Source organism: Halichoerus grypus, chromosome 3, assembly GCF_964656455.1.
Source record: "Halichoerus grypus chromosome 3, mHalGry1.hap1.1, whole genome shotgun sequence".
In the NCBI taxonomy this organism is placed as follows: Eukaryota; Metazoa; Chordata; class Mammalia; order Carnivora; family Phocidae; genus Halichoerus; species Halichoerus grypus.
The window spans coordinates 154,908,825-154,926,154 of NC_135714.1; the positions used below are offsets into that span (position 1 = coordinate 154,908,825).

The 17,330-nt window shown below is 45.3% G+C and overlaps 1 protein-coding gene across 3 annotated transcripts in view; it reads left to right on the plus strand.

Annotated features, from left to right (window-relative positions):
* Positions 1 to 1,129: 1,129 nt before the first annotated feature.
* ZNF395 (zinc finger protein 395) overlaps positions 1,130 to 17,330 on the plus strand; it is a 47,543-nt gene continuing 31,342 nt past the window's right edge. Inside the window, exon 1 of one of the 3 annotated variants that reach the window (XM_078069478.1) lies at positions 1,130 to 1,151. The gene's annotated coding sequence lies outside the window, so the exon portion shown is untranslated. Of the gene's footprint in view, positions 1,152 to 1,297; positions 1,415 to 1,445; positions 1,578 to 17,330 lie in introns of those variants that run through there. The other 2 variants (XM_036100851.2, XM_036100848.2) reach the window with 2 other exon arrangements.

Below are 17,330 nucleotides of genomic sequence, written 5' to 3' on the forward strand. Positions count from 1 at the left end.
GTGTCCAGACGTTGCTAATGTCTCCTGGGGGCAAAATCGCCCCCAGTTGAAAACGTATGTCCTATAAGAATTTGGTTCTACTTTGATATTTTTCTTATGTAACTAATGGTGGGAGAAGAGGGAAAGGAAACAATATTGCTTATTTGGTATGAGCTAGGCACTATACCTATGCTTTCTATTTCAGTTTACAGATAAAGCAGCTGAGGTTCAGAGAGATAAAAATCTGCTATCACAAAGATAAGGCAGTAAAATCAGGATTGCAAACCAGGCTTGTCTGACTGCAAAGTTTAGTCCTTTCCAGAACACACCCCACTGCCTCCCTGCAAGAAAAACAGCATACCTCAAGTTGGAAGAAGTGCAACAAGTATGTCCAAAACTATTTAAAACTTTTGGGGGGAGGGGAATTATTTCTTCTATTCCTTACATTTACTTGAATATAAATGTATATTACCCATACCTATAGACACTGGGGCCCCTCACTACCGTTGTAACTCTGTGGTCTTATCTCTGAAAAACATAGAGCAACACAATGGAACAGCTTCAATTCTCCTTGTTACAAATTATACAAAAGCCAGAGCCTAACGGTGCCAAAAGCAACTGGTATCGTTTACATAAGGGCTGAAAGCTAATAGTTAACTTTCTTTCATTTAATACCAGAAAGAGTAAATAACACCTCACTTTACAACTACGAACGGGTAAAAATCGAGTAAAATGTCATAAAATGGAGAAGAAAACATTAACCCAAAAAGGAGATGGAAAGGTTGGTTCCAACGCTCCCTCCTTCTCGCGCTTTCGCTTGCGCTCGGAGCGGGTGCCGGCTGCGCGGCCTGGGTCTCTATCGCCCCCGCCAAACTCCCGTCCTTGGCGCCCAGAGCTCTCTGGCTTCCTTTCCCGCCCTGGGGCGAGCTCGGCCTCACGGAGAAGCCCATCCCAGAGCCAGGCCTGGAAAAACAACAGCAAGAAACTTTGGCTCGGTTTGCGGGTCAGTGAAAAAAGGCAAACACTCAAGTTTAGTTTGGGGCTGCAGCCGCCGGTTCCGATTTTGGGGTGGGGGTGGGGGGGTGTCACAACTCGGTCAGGTTCAAGTGCGCATGTGCGTGAGGAGTCGCTCGGGCACTTATTGAGCGCCCACTGTCTACGAGCGGCCGGGGGTGTGTATCCCCGGCGCGCGGTGGGTGTGTGAGCAGGCCGCGGGGGCGCGAGGCGGGCGGGGGCGCGCAGGCCGCGTGCGCGCGCGGCGCCTGTGGCTGGGGAGGGGGCCGGGCGGGCGGGGGTGTGTCCCCGAGGCTCGCTCGTTCGCTCGCTGGCTGGCGCGCTCCTCCGCTCCCTTCCCGGGCGGGGAATCCGGGCCGGGTTGTGGCCGCGGCCGCGTACGTGAGCGCAGTGTCCCGGAGAGGGAGGGCAGGCCGGCCAGGTGGGCGCGAACGGAGCCTCGGCGGGCGGGCGGCCGGAGCGGAGCGGGGCGGTGGGCCGCGCCGGGTGGGCGGGCAGGGGCCGCGGCGGCTGCAGCCCCGAGCCAAGCCGAGCTGTCCGAGCGGGAGCTGCCCGGCCCGCGCTGCTGCTCGTGGCGGGGCGAGGTGAGCTGCGCGGGGACCTCGCGGCGCTGCAGCCCGGGGACGGGGGCGGCCCGGGAACTTCCCACGCTCCGCACGCCCGCGGGGGCCGGGCCGGCGGCCTGAGGGCCCGGGAGGCGGGCGCCGCCGGGTTAGCGGCCGGTCGGGGCGCGGGGGCGCTGCGGCAGTGCCAGTGCCCGCGCTGGCTGGGTGGGGGGTGGCCGCCCGCTCTCCCGTGCGCCGCCTTGTTTATCTTGCCCGCCGCGGGCGCTCGCAGAGGCACCCCCTCCCCAACTTGGAGCGCTTGTCCGGAGTCGCCTCTCCGACGGAGACTGACCTGCCCCCTCCCTGACCCTTTCCGGCTGGGCCGGCAGCCCAGCCCTCCCGGCGCCCCGCGCGTTCCTGCCCACTCCACCGAGCGAGCGAGCGAGCGAGCGGGCGAGTGAGTGCCGGGCTCCGGGACGCGCGGGGCGACACACCCTCCACCTCGGGGGGCTGCCCTCCACCCTTTCTGTCCCCTTTTGTCTACCCCCACTTCCTTCCAGGCGGTTTAATCCTGCCTCTCCTCACCGGAGGCCCCTGGCCCTGCTTGGACGCGGCACTGTGGGCATGTGGGGTGCTCGGGTGGGGGGCCTGGACTGGGAGTTGGTCATGTGCAAACAATTGCAAAGGCAGAATTTTCTTCCCTGTCTTGGAGTTAAGGGCCCCGCGCCTTCACTTCAGGATTGACTCGGAAAGCTAAAGAAGCCCACCTGCCAGACGGTGGGGGTGCTGCCGCCTCCTTGATTTCAGGCGGTCCTGGGCAGTTCTCGGTGGCTTTGGAACATTCCCACCAGGCAGGCGTTTTCGTGATGTCAGGCCTCCAGGCGCAGGGTTACCTACAGGCCACCACTCTCTTCTTTACACTCCTCTTTCTAGAAGAGTGTCTCTGGTGCAGTTTGCCTGAAAGTGAGTGATCAACAGGTATTGAAGGCTTTTTTGACACCCTCCTGAGGTGTTGTGTAAACAGAGGTTCCGGGTCTCAAGGAACTTGAAACACAGGGAACCAGCAATTAAGTTCAACTCCACAGGTACTTTTGAGGGGCTGCTGCGTTCTCAGCACCGTGCCAGGCTCTCAGGGAGAGATGATAAGAGGCAGACAAGAAATCTAAGGCCTCAGAAATCCTACTGACCGGGTGGAAGTGATTTGAGAGCTCAAGTTCAAATTAATGCGCTATGGCTGCCTAAATTACTGTAAATGCTGGAGGGGGGGAGGAGGAATATCAAAGGAAAGGTTAGAGTTGGGGAATGGAGTGAGGGTACTAAGTTACGAAATAAGTTAGGCACTTTGAGAATAACTCACTGGCCAAGGCCCAAAGGCAAGAGAGGGAGAAGTGACAGGTGCCAGAGGAGACTGGGTTCCAACAGTTTATCTCGGTGAGGGAGGATGCAAAAGATACCTGAAATGATTCCTTTCAGGGTTTATAATCTCCTGGAGGAGACAGAAAGCCTTGAGCATGTCAAATAAGACCTCAAGATAAGGCACAATTAACTGTCAAAATTCGAGGTGTAGAAGAGATGCTGTTGAAACTCAGAGAAGAGGTCTATGGGCAGGAATCACCAGCACTGTATTCCTGGAGCATGAGACCCTTGAGATGGGTCTTGAGGTGCGATTGAACATGGCTTTCCTGAGAGACAGGAGATGGGCTTGGCCAGATGAGGGAACGTTTCCTGAGCAGGAGATAAAGATGGAGAGGAACAATGGCTAAGATTGTGAAAGTCCTAGAAAGCCAGACTGGGGAATTGCACTTTACCCTGTGTGTACTGGGGAGACATGAAAGGTTTTTGAGCCAGAGAGTGACGTAATGGGTGTTTGGAAAGGTTTGTAAAAGTAATGTTCAGAGACAGATCAGTCAACTGTTACAGTTGTGGAGTGCTCAGAGCTTGGACTGGGATAACTGGAAATGGAAAAGGGGGTGGATTTTAGAAGCATTACTGTTGAAATAATCTGTTGACAGGGGCAGGGTGAAGGAAGGAGATGAATGGAAATTAATTCTTTGTGGAAATTGATTACACGCCAGGGCCTCGGAACTGCTGTAGTTGGTAACTCGAGAAATCGGAAATGTGTGTTTTGGAGAGAAGCAATTGACAGGCTGCAGAGGTTCGTATTTGCCAAGACGTCCAAACATAGGTGTCTTGCAAGCAGCTGAAGCTCTGAGATTGGTGGGAAACCGGGCTGCCAAAGCTGGGAGAGGGAAGGCACTCTGCATGGGATGTTTTCTTGGTCATAGGTCCTAGCAGTAGAGGACGCTAGTGAGTGGCAGCGAGGGTCTGAATTGGAAGACTCTGTTCTGTATTGCCATTCAGATGACATTGCCAGGTCCTGAACCTGAAGTTGGCAAAGCAACTTGGGATTTGGAGATGGGAGGGAAGAATGGAATTTGCTAAGTGCAGAAATTGTTGGGCTTTGAAATAAATTGAATAATGCTCTCCACTGAGACCTGCAACCTAGTCCTGGTGTCCCTTCGTAGGTGTGTGCGGGGGGGAAGCCACAAGATGTGGGAGCAGCAAGGTGACCAGCAAGGAGGGAATTTGGGGCCTAGCGAGACTGCCTGTCCCAGGGCCAGGTCTGTCCTAACCTGTGCCATTGCTGGTTCCCAGGAACCAAGCGACCTGCAGTGGGGAGCTGGCGCAGGTTTTTTCCTGAGCTCTGAATTCCGCTTTCTTGTCGCAAGGGTGACTTAGGGTGATTTGCTGAGCAAATTCCCCAAGCCTCAACTTGCAACATCTGAGGGCTGGTGAATTTGGAGGATGATTGCAAAAAGTTGCAGAATGGAGTGGAGAATGTACTTACAGTTCCTGAGCCTCCTTGTTTCTCTGAGGTGCAGGATCAGTGAACTAGGGGAAGCTGCTTTGCATGGGCAGAGGCGTCCATCAGATATTTTTCCTTTATAGGGAATATATGACTGTCAAAAAAAATTCATGGAGCAGTGGTGGAACTAATTTACTCTTTAAAAAGTAGTGTTTGTTTTTTGTTTTTTGTTTTTTTTTTTGGCACTGTTTTTGTCTGTGACCTACATTAAGAAATAAAATTTACATCATGACCTAGGTACATTAAATCATGTATATAAAAATCTAATTTATAAATTCCTGAAGTATTCCTTTCTTTTGCTTGGTGCAATCTCCTTTGATTCTTTATTTTCCATTCTTTTATTTTTCATTTAAAAATGCTTACTGTCTCCTGCTGAGTTGACTTAACCACTCTGTCATGGATGTAACCCACAGTTTGAAAAACACAGTTATAGAGAGTTTTCACATCTAGTAAGTGTTTATTAAGCTGCTTGTGTGCAGGGCTCCCCTTACCAGTGCTGTAAGTGGAAGGAAGCATAAGGCAGAGATTGAACATTTACAGGCTAGTTGGAGAGAGAAGGTATACCTATGATTAAGGAACAAGGCAAGATGATTAAATGCCAAAGTGAAAAATAAGTCCCTGTAGGGTTCATAGGAGGGGGCAAGCAGCTTGTGCTGGAGTGGCTTGGGAACACTTTTGGGGATAGGGAAGGAAGTCTGGGATGAACTCGGGGTGTCTCATGGTGCCGCACAGGTCGGGGGGTATGTAACATGGACAGAGGCTTGGAGTTAGGATGTGCACAGTGTGTGTAAGAGTGAATAAAAGAGGGTTCTTATTAGAGAGGGGGGAGAAGCTGGTCTGGAAAGGTGGGTTAGGATCAAAGTGTAGGGGTTGTAAACCAGTGACCCAAAGAATGTGTTCTGCCTACAGAAATGTTACAATTTGGAGTATACAAGGGTTTTAAAGAATTGGGAACAATCCAGAAAACCTCTGGACTGGGGACTCTCTTAAAGAATCAGATCAGGCAGTGCGTAGTGGCGGCCCCCTGTGGACAGGAGACAGGCCTTGTGGTCCCCAGTTATCGTAGTCCCGGCACCCCCTCTGCATGAGTACAGTCTCTTTACATTCCGTGTTTAGTCTGCAGGCCTTTGGGTTTGTGACCTGATCTTTCAAGAGACTTAAATGCCAACCTAGGGAATTTGGGATGGCTGGCCTGGCTCTGGGTGGCTGGGAGTGTGACATGATGGAATCTGAGATATTTGTGTGCAAGTGATTTGTTTTAGGCAAGTCAGCGGCACTTTCTGAGTTGCTGCTGGCTAGGACTTTGAAATATTTTTTCTGATGATTGGAATGGTACTAACTAGAGAGGGCTTTTGGGCTCTATTCTGTATTGTGAGGCCAATTTCTAGTGACCCCAAGATCTCTCAAGCGCTTCCGTTTTCTGCTTCTGGCTGGCATGGGTAGATGGTGGCTCCTGGCACGGATCTTCTGAGAATGATGTTGGGGTAATAATTTGGTAAGATGTGCGTCACTACTGTCAAATGCCATATGACATTAGAGTCTCAGGATCTTTGGTTATATGAGTCAGTAATAAAGGAACAGCAAAGAGAGGGACTGTGTCATTTCTTACTTCCCTATTCCTAGGATATCCCCAAGGGGTAGGCCTCTAGGGTCCAGAGATTCATAATCCAGGATTCAAAATGACTACAGAATTATTGGTTCAAACCCAGGTGTTAGTGCAAATGACCCCTGGAAAACTAGGCTTATTTTGGGACCAGCTGAAATGAGTAAATTCAGGTCTGTGTGGTCTAGGGACAGTTTGGCTTACCCCCCAAGACCATAACCACCAGTGATTCCGAGCATTTCCCCAGGTGAGCTACAGGTGAGTGGGACCAAATAGTCGTCGCCCTGCTTTATGCAGCTTGCACAATCTGATTACTTAAAACGTTGCTGTTATGACATTAACGGAAGTCAAAGGTGAAGGGCTCTTTGCTTAAAAGTGTGTGGCTGTAGGATGTCAGGATAACCAGAAGTCAGCCTAATGGTATCAAATTGAACTCATTTCCTGTTTTATAGGGTGCTTCATTACTAGAACAGAGAAATGAGGGAATTGTGGCTTTAGTAAAGTATTTAACAGTTTCTTAAGATATGATGGTCCATATTAAATAAGCAGTGGAATGTGGGCTGGATGGTGTTATTAATTTGACAGTCATATGCAAAAACTGTTAATTAGTGGCACTGAGTCAGCCTGGAAGGGGGTCTGAAGAGGAGTGTCACAGGGTTCTATTCTTGGCCTTGAGCTGTTCAACCTTTTTTCCAGTGTTGTGGATGGCGGCACAGAAGGTGTGTTTGTCAGCTTCGTTGATGGCACAGAGGTGGGATGGATTGCTTATTTAGTAGCTAGATCAAGGTTCACAGTCATCCAGAATGAAGGCCCAAATTAAAAAAGAAATTCAGTAAGGGATAAATATAAAGTCTGATTTAGTTTTTAAAATTTGAATTGTTCATACGTTCTGGTAAGTTTAATTCCACTTCTGGAAGTACAGCGAAGACCAGATCCAAGATGTAGATGATGTTTACGCACAGAGACTATTCGAAGTTTTTTCTTTTTTTTTTTTTTTTAAACTCTAGTGAAAAATTAGAAACAGCCTAAATATCCAGTGGTGTGACTGGACTGGAAGTAATCTCTAAGTGATTCTGATGGATAGGTCTTTATAATACAGTACGATGAAGCCATTAAAAATGATGTTTAGGGGGCACCTGGGTGGTGGGTGGCTCAATCGGTTAAGCGACTGATTCTTGCTTTTGGCTTCAGGTCGGGATCTCAGGGTCGTGAGATGGAGCCCAACATTGGGCTCAGTGCTCAGTGCAGAGTCTTCTTGAGATTCTCTCTCCCTCTCCTTCTGCCCCTCCCATTCACATGCTCTCTCTGTCTCTGCTTAAAACAAATAAATCTTAAAAAAAATAATGTTTAGGAATAGCTTTAAAATAACATGGACAAATGTTTCTGCTAAAAGTTAAGGTGCCTCTACAGTATGATTTCAAATCTTAAAGAAACAAAGTGCATAGAAAATGGCTGAAAGTAAATATACTAATAATTCTGATACAAAATTACTAATACTGGAAGGGTGGATGGAGTTGAGTGACTTTTTTTACATTTTAAATTTATTATTTGTATTTTCTATAATGTGTATTTATAGCACAGTGGGGGAAAACACTGCTATTTATTTTTTAATGTATTTTTTTAGAGCAGTTCTGGGTTTACAGCAAAATTGAGAAGGTATAGAGATTTCCCATTTACCCCCTGGCCCCCTCCCCCAATGCATAACTTCCCCACCAGAGTGGTACATTTGTTGCAATTGATGAACCCATATTGACATGTCTAATCACCCAAAGACCATAGTTTACATTAGGGTTTACTATTGGTGTTGTACATTCTATGAGTTTGGACAAATGTGTAATGACATGTATCCACCATTAAGTATCATACAGAGTACTTTTATACCCTAAAATCCTCTGTGCTTTCCTGTTTATCTCTCCCTCCCCCCAACCCTCAGCAACCGTGTTTACTTCTTACTATGGTGACAGTTTCGCTTTTTCCAGGATGTCATATAGTTGGAATCGTACAGCATATAGTCTTTTCAGATTGGCTACTTTTGCTTGGTAATATGCAATTAAACTTTTTCCCTGTCTTTTAGTGGTCTGATAGCTCATTTCTTTATAGCAGTGAAGAATACTCCATTGGATGTGCCACAGTTTATGTATCCATTCACCTACTGAAGGGCATCTTGGTTGCTTCCAAGTTTCGGCACTTTTTATGACTAAAACTGCTGTAGACATCTGCAGCTGCTGTAGGTTTTCATGTGGACATACGTTTTGAACTCCTTTGGATAAATACCAAGGAGTGTGATTGCCAGATCATATGATAAGGGTATGTTTAGCTTTGTAAGGAACTTCCAAACTGTCTTCCAAAGTGGCTGTATCATTTTGCATTCCCACCAGCAATGAATGAGAGTTCCTCTTGCTCCACATCCTCACCAGCATTTGGTGTTGTCATGGCTCTGGATTTTGGCCATTCTCATAGGTGTGTAGTGGTATCTTGTTTTAATTTGCACTTACCTAGTGACATGTGATGACATCTTTTCATGTGCTTTTTTGCCATCTGTGTATCTTCTTTGGTGAGGTGTCTGTTAAGATCTTTGACCCATTTTTTAATCGAATTGTGGGTTTTCTTATTGTTGAGTTCTTTTTTCTTTTTAAAGATTTTATTTATTTATTTTGACAGAGAGAGACACAGCGAGAGAGGGAACACAAGCAGGGGGAGTGGGAGAGGGAGAAGCAGGCTTCCCGCCGAGCAGGGAGCCCAATGCGGGGCTCGATCCCAGGAGCCTGGGATCATGACCTGAGCCGAAGGCAGACGCGTAACGACAGCCACCCAGGCGCCCCTGTTGTTGAGTTTTAAGAGTTCTTTGTATATTATGGATAACAGTCCTTTATCAGATGTGTCTTTTGCAATTGTTTTTTCCCCCAGTCTGTGGTTTGTCTTTTCATTCTCTTGATCACTGCTATTAAAAACAAAACAAAACAAAACATTTTGTTGTTCAAGGACAGGATAGGGTAAAAGTAGATGGTTTATTCCGTGACTGATCTTGAGTACCTCTCTACTGTGTGTCAAGCACTGGTTTAGTCACTGGAGTCACAAAATAAGACTCAGCCCCTGACCTGAAGTTGATGATCTAATTGAAAGAGGGAGATCAACAGATGAATAGACAAGCACACTGTAGCCCTCTTGGTACTCCACGCATACGGAGGGGGGCAAATCATGTAGGAGAAAAGTTTTGAGATTGTTCTATTGTTCATGGCTTAACGTGAGCCCTGAGTGGGGTGAGGCTTTTAGAAAATTGAATCTAGTTCATAACTGGATTGGAAATTCATCAATCCAATCACAGGATTTTTTTTTTTTTTAAAGATTTTATTTATTTGAGAGAGAGAATGAGATAGAGCATGAGAAGGGGGAGGGTCAGAGGGAGAAGCAGACTCCCCGCTGAGCAGGGAGCCCGATGCGGGACTCGATCCCGGGACTCCAGGATCATGACCTGAGCCGAAGGCAGTCGCTTAACCAACTGAGCCACCCAGGCGCCCCGGATCTATTTTTAATGACTTCTGGTCATTTGACCTTTGGGCCATGAGGGGGTCGGGGAGGCATGATTTAAGGGAAACACGAGCAAGCAAGACTATCCTCGGGAGGGACACTAGGATGATGTAGGATCAGGAATGACTGGAGTGCGTACACTCATGCGGTGGGTACATAATGGTGCTTTCATGTACTTTCATGGTTATCAGGTATAGGAAAGAGTAGATTTACTCATTTTTGCTCCCGGTGTTGGAATATGACCAGTGGATAGAACAATTGCTTTATCCTCTCTAGTTTCCAATCTCTCATCTGTAGAATGATTATACATTACAGGATTCCTTATCTGTACAATGATTACACCGAACTGGATGAGCTTTAAGTTTCCTTTTAACCCTAAATACGGGGAGAACAGACTTCAGTTCACTATGAAAACGGGTTTTGTAGCTGGCAGAGCTGTCCAGCAACGGAAATGTCTGCCCATGGAGTAGTGAGCTTCCCATTGTCGGAGGTATTCAGTTTGGGCTGAATGCTATTGATTAGGGATGCTATAGGAGAGAAGGACAGGAATTAGGCTGACCTCCAAAGTCCTTTCCAGTTCTTAGGGTTATTATGTGACTTGTCAACGCTGAAAGGTAATGTGGAATAGGGGATATATACCTCTAGTTGCATAGTATTTGGGTCAACGTCATCATGTAAGCTCTTTTAAAAATGTTTATAAATGAGGGACGCCTGGGTGGCTCAGTCGGTTAAGCATCTGCCTTCGGCTCAGGTCATGATCCCAGGGTCCTGGAATCGAGTTCCACATCGGGCTCCCTGCTCAGCGGGGAGCCTGCTTCTCCCTCTCCCTCTCCCCCTGCTTGTGCTCTCTCTCTCTCTGACAAATAAATAAAATCTTTTAAAAAAAATGTTTATAAATGAGTCCCCACACTTTTGAGAGACCCTTCTGGGGTCATTTTTAGGAAGGATGAGGAGAACTATTTCATGGTTGGTCAGGGTTGTGGCCCCAGGGCTGCTGAAAACTGAATTTGGTCTTTCAGAAAAGCAAGAAAGTGGGGGGGGCGGGTGGAAGTGGCAAATAATAAAATAGATGAACATGTCGAAGACCAGTGTGTTTATTGGCCAGTTTTATTCAGTGTAACGAATGAATGAAGATGGAGCCCTTTAATTGAATGATGGATCCTCTGCTTGGCTGTGGAGGACCTGGGAATGCCCTTGATCACATCATCTCCTTCTGTTTCATCTCCCATATCACCAGCTAGAGCACATTAAAAACTATCCTGACACCAGGGATAAGACTGAACCTTGTGATGGCTCTCTAGGTTTAGGGACAAAGAACAAAGGACAAATTTAAAGAAACTTTGGAGTGGGGTTTTCCAGGAATGCACATACTTGGTTTATATCAGACCATAAGTTTGTGGTTCGAGTTAAAAATGTTTACTTTTTCAATTTATTAATAGCTTACACATAGAAAATAAAATTTCTATTTCTATAAAATTTGATTTAGTTTACTTTTGCCTAAATTTTACTTGCCTATTTAGAATCTACTGTGATTATTTAAAATTTTTAGATTTTCTTCCTGATATTTTTGGATTACTTTTTGTTGGCCGGGGGGCGGGGGGTGGGGTGGGCAGTGCTAGGGCTAAATCCCATAGCACAATTTCTTAGCTCTGCAGAGAGAATGGAGGCTTATCTTTGGAGAATGTCACAAGATCATTTCTGTGTCCCTGTGATCCAGCCTCACATTTTGGCACTTGAAAAATCAGTATTTGGCAAGAAAGTGCTCTCTTTACGTGGAGTAAAGCAATTTGGGGGTGCAGGAAGTAGGGAACGACAGCTTTAGATGTATATAAAAATACAGGCAGAACTTAGTTATTTAGAACTATAGTTGGAAATGTTTGTGCCCTTAATGATGAAGAAGGGCCCGGGTCTCCTTTATCTCAGTATCGTTTGGGCCTCATAGAGTATGGCCCATCAGCTGGGTTTGTTGAATTGGTCTGTACTGGTTCCTTGGGCCACTTACCGGAGGTATGGGAAACAGACTGTCGTACGCTTTTTTTTTTTTTTTTTTAAGCAAAGTATGATAAGAAATAACCGTTCACAGCCTTTTTTGTCCTTTGAGTATAGGGAAGCCATAAAACTCTTTTAGTAAAAACAACCACTTTCAGTGGCTGTTTTTTTCAGTGCTGGCGGAATGAAAAACTCCCTCTCCTCTTTCTATTTTTCTTCTGCTGGAAATGAATTGCTCTTGGTGTGCCGTTCTTAAATTCATGTGTCCTCTATCCATTTTAATCTTGTTATCTATTTTTATGGTGACTGTCGCCATGGTACTCGAGCTCTTTACATAGCACAACAGAGATTTCAGATGTCTGATAGGACAGCTCAAAGTTCTGCTGCAGCCAGCAGAGAAACAGTGTTTGAGTCCCTTTTTTTTTAATTGAGGTATAATTTGCATACAGTGGAATGCTTAGATCTTAAGTAAAGCTTAAGATCTTTAATCAGTTTTGACACAGAACATTTCTATCACCCCAGACATGTTCCTTGTGACCATTTCCAGTTTATCACCCCCCCCACCAGAAGTACTACAACTCTGACTTCTATCACCCCAGGTTCGTTTTGCCTCCTAGGTTCTTAATATTAAAATGTTGTGTTTCTGAGTAGGGCTTTGAAGAGGCGGAAGAGTGTGTGTTTAAAAATCAGTATTCTATATGGTTAGGTGGCCTTGGTAAGTAAATAATTTTTGGTGCTTGTCTGCTCTTGCGGACAGATTTTTCCTTCTCATTAGTCCATGGGATCCGGATTAATGTTAGGAATTCTGATACGAAGAGTCTGAAGCACAGACAACTAGGCCTAGGGTGGGATACGTGTAGTTGGGTAAAGGCTGCCCCTCTTGGCAGGTGTGTGTGAGCTGGCTGGGTTGGAGAGCTAGAACGCTCAAGGAGAAGAACTGCAGTTGCTCCTAGCACATCCCATTGGATTTCCCAGAAAGCCCCCTGACATACTTTCTCTTCCTGCCTCTTCCTTGAACTAGCATATAAACTTAATGATCCACAGAGCTACAGTGTTGGGCTTGTAATATTGTAACACGATCTGTGTTGCAAAGCCCTCTCTGCACTGCTGAGCTCTCAGCCTCCTGGAAAGCATGTGTCAGATTCAGCTAGAAATTGCCCCCAACACGTTATTGAAACATTGAGCGGGGTCAGTTCCTTCCGTCCTTCCTAAAAAACTTAAAGCAGTTAAATGAAATTTTCATTACCAAAGTAGTGCATGAATACATTCTCTGTAGGAAAAAAAAAATCCAAACGCAAACTTTCCAGAGGAAACAAAATCTTCCTTGACAACCACTCCTAATCCCAGTCCTTCTCCAGAGGTTAACTTCTGTTAGGAGTTTGTTGGTATTCAGATGCTTTACATACTTGTGTTTATACCTATAGAACTTAGAACAGGTTCAGTGCATTGTGCTTCGTACTGTGCTATTGCTACCCTGGCCCCCACAACGGGACATCTTGGTGATCGCTTCCTGTCTGTACATCTGGGACTTCTTGATTCTAACTCCTGCATGGCCTTCCTGAGAACTTTCCCCTGATTGATGGGCATTTAAGTTATTTCCAAATCCTCTACTGTTACAAAAGCTGTTCCAGTAAACTTGGCTGCACATGCTTCTTTGCAGTGCGCGTGAGCATTTCCATAGGGTAGATACTGAGCAGAAGCAATGGCTGGGTAATAGGGTGGTCCGATTTGAAATCTTCAGGAAGATACATTACAAGGTCAGTTCCGTCAGTTCCTAGCTTAGACCTAATGTAGGCCAGGGCACACTTGAAGGGTGTTCAGACGTGAAGCAATTGTTCCCTCCTTCCCTCCCTCCCTCGCCCCGTCTCTCCTTCTCATTGACACACAATGTTTTATTAGTTTCAGGTATACAACATAGTGATTCAGCAACTCTATAAAGTGTAGCTGCCGTCTATCATCATACAATGCCATTATAGTACCATCGACTATGTTCCCTTTGCCGTATCTTTCATCTCCATGACTTCTTTGTTCCATAGCTGGAAGCCTGTATCTCTCACTCCCCTTCAGTCATTGTGCCTGTCCCCCTGCCCCTGTCCCCTCTGGCAACCAGCAGTTTTGTTTTTATGAGTCTGATTCTACTTTTTGTTTATTTGCTTTGTTTCTTAGATTCCACGGAGGAATCGTATGGTATTTGTCTCATATAGCATAATACCCTCTAGGTCTGTCCATGTTGTCACAAATGGCAAGATCTCATATATATATATTTTTTAACGGCTGAGTAATATTCCATTGTATATGTACCCTGCATCATCTTTATCCATCTGTGGACACTTGGGTTGCTTCCATATGTCGACTACTATAAATAATGCTACGGTGAATATAGGGGTGCATATATCCTTTCAAATTAGTGTTTTCACTTTCTTTGGGTAAATACCCAGTAGTGGAATCAGATGGTATTTCTATTTTTAATTTTTTTGAGGAACCTCCATACTGTTTTCACAGTGGCTGCACCAGTTTGCCTTCCTACCCACAGTGCGTGAGAGTTCCTTTTTCTCCACATCCTTGCCAACACTTGTGATTTCTTATTTTAAATTTTTAAAATTTTTAAAATTTCTTTTTGATTTTAGCCATTCTGACAGATGCGAGGTGATAGCTCATCGTGGTTTTGATTTGCATTTCCCTGATGATTAGTGATATTGAGCATCTTTTCATGTGTCTGTTGGTCAGCTGTATGTCTTCTTGGGGAAATGTCTATTCAGTTTCTCTGCCCAATTTTAATCAGATTATTTATTTTGGGGGTGTTGAGTTATATAAATTCTTCATATATTTTGGATACTAACCCCTAATTGGCTATGTCATTGGCAAATATTTTCTCCCATTCAGTAGAGTTGCCTTTCTATTTTGTCGATGGTTTCCTTCATTGTGCAAAACATTTATTTTGGTGTAGTCCCAATAGTTTATTTTTGCTTTTGTTTCCCTTGCTTCAGGAGACAAATCTAGAAAAATGTTGCTAAGGCCAATGTCAAAGAAATTACTGCCCATGTTCTCTTCTAGGATTTTTATGGCTTCAGGTCTCACATTTAGGTCGTTAATGCTTTTTGAGTTTCTTTTTGTGTTTGGTGTAAGCAAGTAGTCATTCTTTTACATGTAGCTGTCCCTTCTTCCCAGCACCATTTATTGAAGAGATGGTCTCTTTTCCCTATTATGTATTCTTGCCTCCTTTGTCATAGATTAATTGACCATATAAACACGGGTTTATTTCTGGATTCTCTTCTGTTCTATTGATCTATGTGTCTGTTTTTGTGTCAGTACCATACTGTTTTGTCTATTGCAGCTTTGTAATCTGGGATTATGATACGTCCAACTTTGTTCTTTCTCAAGACTGCTTTGGTGTTCACGGCCTTTTACGGTTCCATACAAATTTTAGTATTGTTTGTTTTAGGTCTGTGAAAAATGCTGTTGGTATTTTGATAGGGTTTGCATCAGATCTGCAGATTGCTTTGGGTAGTATGGGCATTTTAACAATATTAATTCTTCCAATCCATGAGCATGGAATATCTTTCCATTTGTTTGTGTCATCCTCAATTTCTTTCATTGATGTTTTATAGTTTTCAGTGTACAGGTCTTTCACATCCTTGGTTAAGTTTATACCTAGGTATTTTACTCTTTTTGGTATGGCTATAAATGGAATTGTTTTCTTAATTTTTCTCTCTGCTACTTCATTATTGGTGTGTAGAAATACACCTGATTTCTGGGTATTAATTTTGTATCCTGCAGCTATACTGGATCCATTTATAACTTCTAATAGTTTTTTGATGAAGTCTTAAGGGTTTTCTGTGTATAGTATTATGTCATCAGCAAATAGTGACAGTTTAACCTCTTCCTTACCAATATGGGTGCTTTTTTCCCCTCTCATGTCTGATTGCTCTGGAATTGTTTTCTAAGACTAGGGCAGGGTTTAGGTTGTCCTAGGTGTGTGCCCCCCATAAGTCAGGGCTGATTGGCTACAGCGGTTGGTATTGGGAAGAGCCCCTCTGAGCCCCATCATTCATTCCGTCTGGTCTCCCCAAGGACTTTGGTCTGCATGTTGGTGGTGGTTGTGTGGAGAAGAATCACAGGGTAGATGAGTAGCACATTGAGGACTCTGGATGGCAAATTCTAAATCCAGTTCATTTCCAAACTGGAGACCTTCAGTGCATCTGTAATTCTTCTCTGTGACATCTTTAGAATTCCAAGTGTGGCTTAAATGCTCAAGCCAAGGGTGAGGCACGTTTGGAAGCATTTTAGTATTCTTAAAAAAATCTAGAGCACTGTCATGTTACTTTTATTAACAGTTTCATTTTATTTGGAGAAGGATGATGTGTGTCTCTCTGTATTTACACTTCTTGCCATCATCTGGATTTCCGAGAACTCCTAGAAATCATGAAAATTCATCATGTCAGGCCAAATCCATACCTTTAGGAGCCAGTGTGGCAAGGAAGCACTTGGCTGTGTGCTCCTGAAGGCACACGCTGGGGCTGCTGGTCACCTCACTGGTGAGAGAGGCAGGGCCCTTTTGCAGCCATAATTACTACACATGTATTTGCCTTCAGATCCCTTATGTAGATGTTAATGCAGACAGTTCTGGTTCTGACCCCAGGGGGAACCCCCCCCTCCAGTTGCATTAAAACTCTTGTCCAAACCCAGTGATGCATTTACGTATCCTCCTTTTGGGGATGTTGAGGCATCTTCTCCTCTGGTCTCCCTTGAGCGTCAACAGATGGTACCTCTTCTGTCATTCCAGGATTTGGTGACAAAGTTGGCACCCTGCCTTATCTCTGGGCCCTCCTGGCCTTGGTCTTTCTGGCCTTCTTAGCATGCCCTCCCCATCACACAACCCATTTAGGTGGCTGTCCTCTGGTTTTACAAGTTGTCTTTCTTGGTGGACAGCAGCCAGTGTTCTCAGTGTAGACGAATCTCTTAATTTTATGGGGGGCGGGGGATAGGTGGGCAGTGTGTTTGTTTTTAGTACTCTTAGAGTGGTGCTGGACAAAACGGTTTGTCCGTCTTGTCTTTTGGCCTTTGTGACCACAGCAGTATGACAGTCTGACCTACAGTGACATCGAGGTCCTTTTATGGGGTTCTGACTGTTGCCCCCGGGCTTTGACATGGTCTTGATTGTTTCTCCTTACATGTATTATATTGCCCTTGCCATTGTTACAGTTTACTGGCTGCTTTTCCTCCTGTTTGGTCAAAGTTTCCCTTGTAATCTTCCCATAAGGTTTGGCTTATCACTACTCAGAGTTGAGTCCCTTTTTTCTTTTTTTTTTTTTTTTAAAGATTGTATTTATTTATTTGAGAGAGAGAGAATGAGAGAGAGCACATGAGAGGGGGGAGGGGCAGAGGGAGAAGCAGACTCCCCGCCAAGCAGGGAGCCCGATGCGGGACTCGATCCTGGGACTCCAGGATCATGACCTGAGCCGAAGGCAGTCGCTTAACCAACTGAGCCACCCAGGCGCCCCCTTTTTTCTTTTTTTAAGATTTTTTTTATTTGAGAGAGAGAGCACGAGCAGAGGTAGAGGGAGAGGGAGACTCCCCGCTGAGCAGGAGCCCAATTTGGGGCTCAGTCCCAGGACCCTGGGATCATGACCTGAGCTGAGGGCAGACGCTTAACCGACTGAGCCACCCAGGCCCCTCTAGTGCCTTTTATCTTTTATTTTTTTCTGGCTATCATTTATCAGGTACTCTGCAAGGAAGGGACGGTGCTTAGTACCTGAGGGGCATTTTTTCACTTTTTCCTAGGCTTCTCTGTCAGACCCAGCAAATC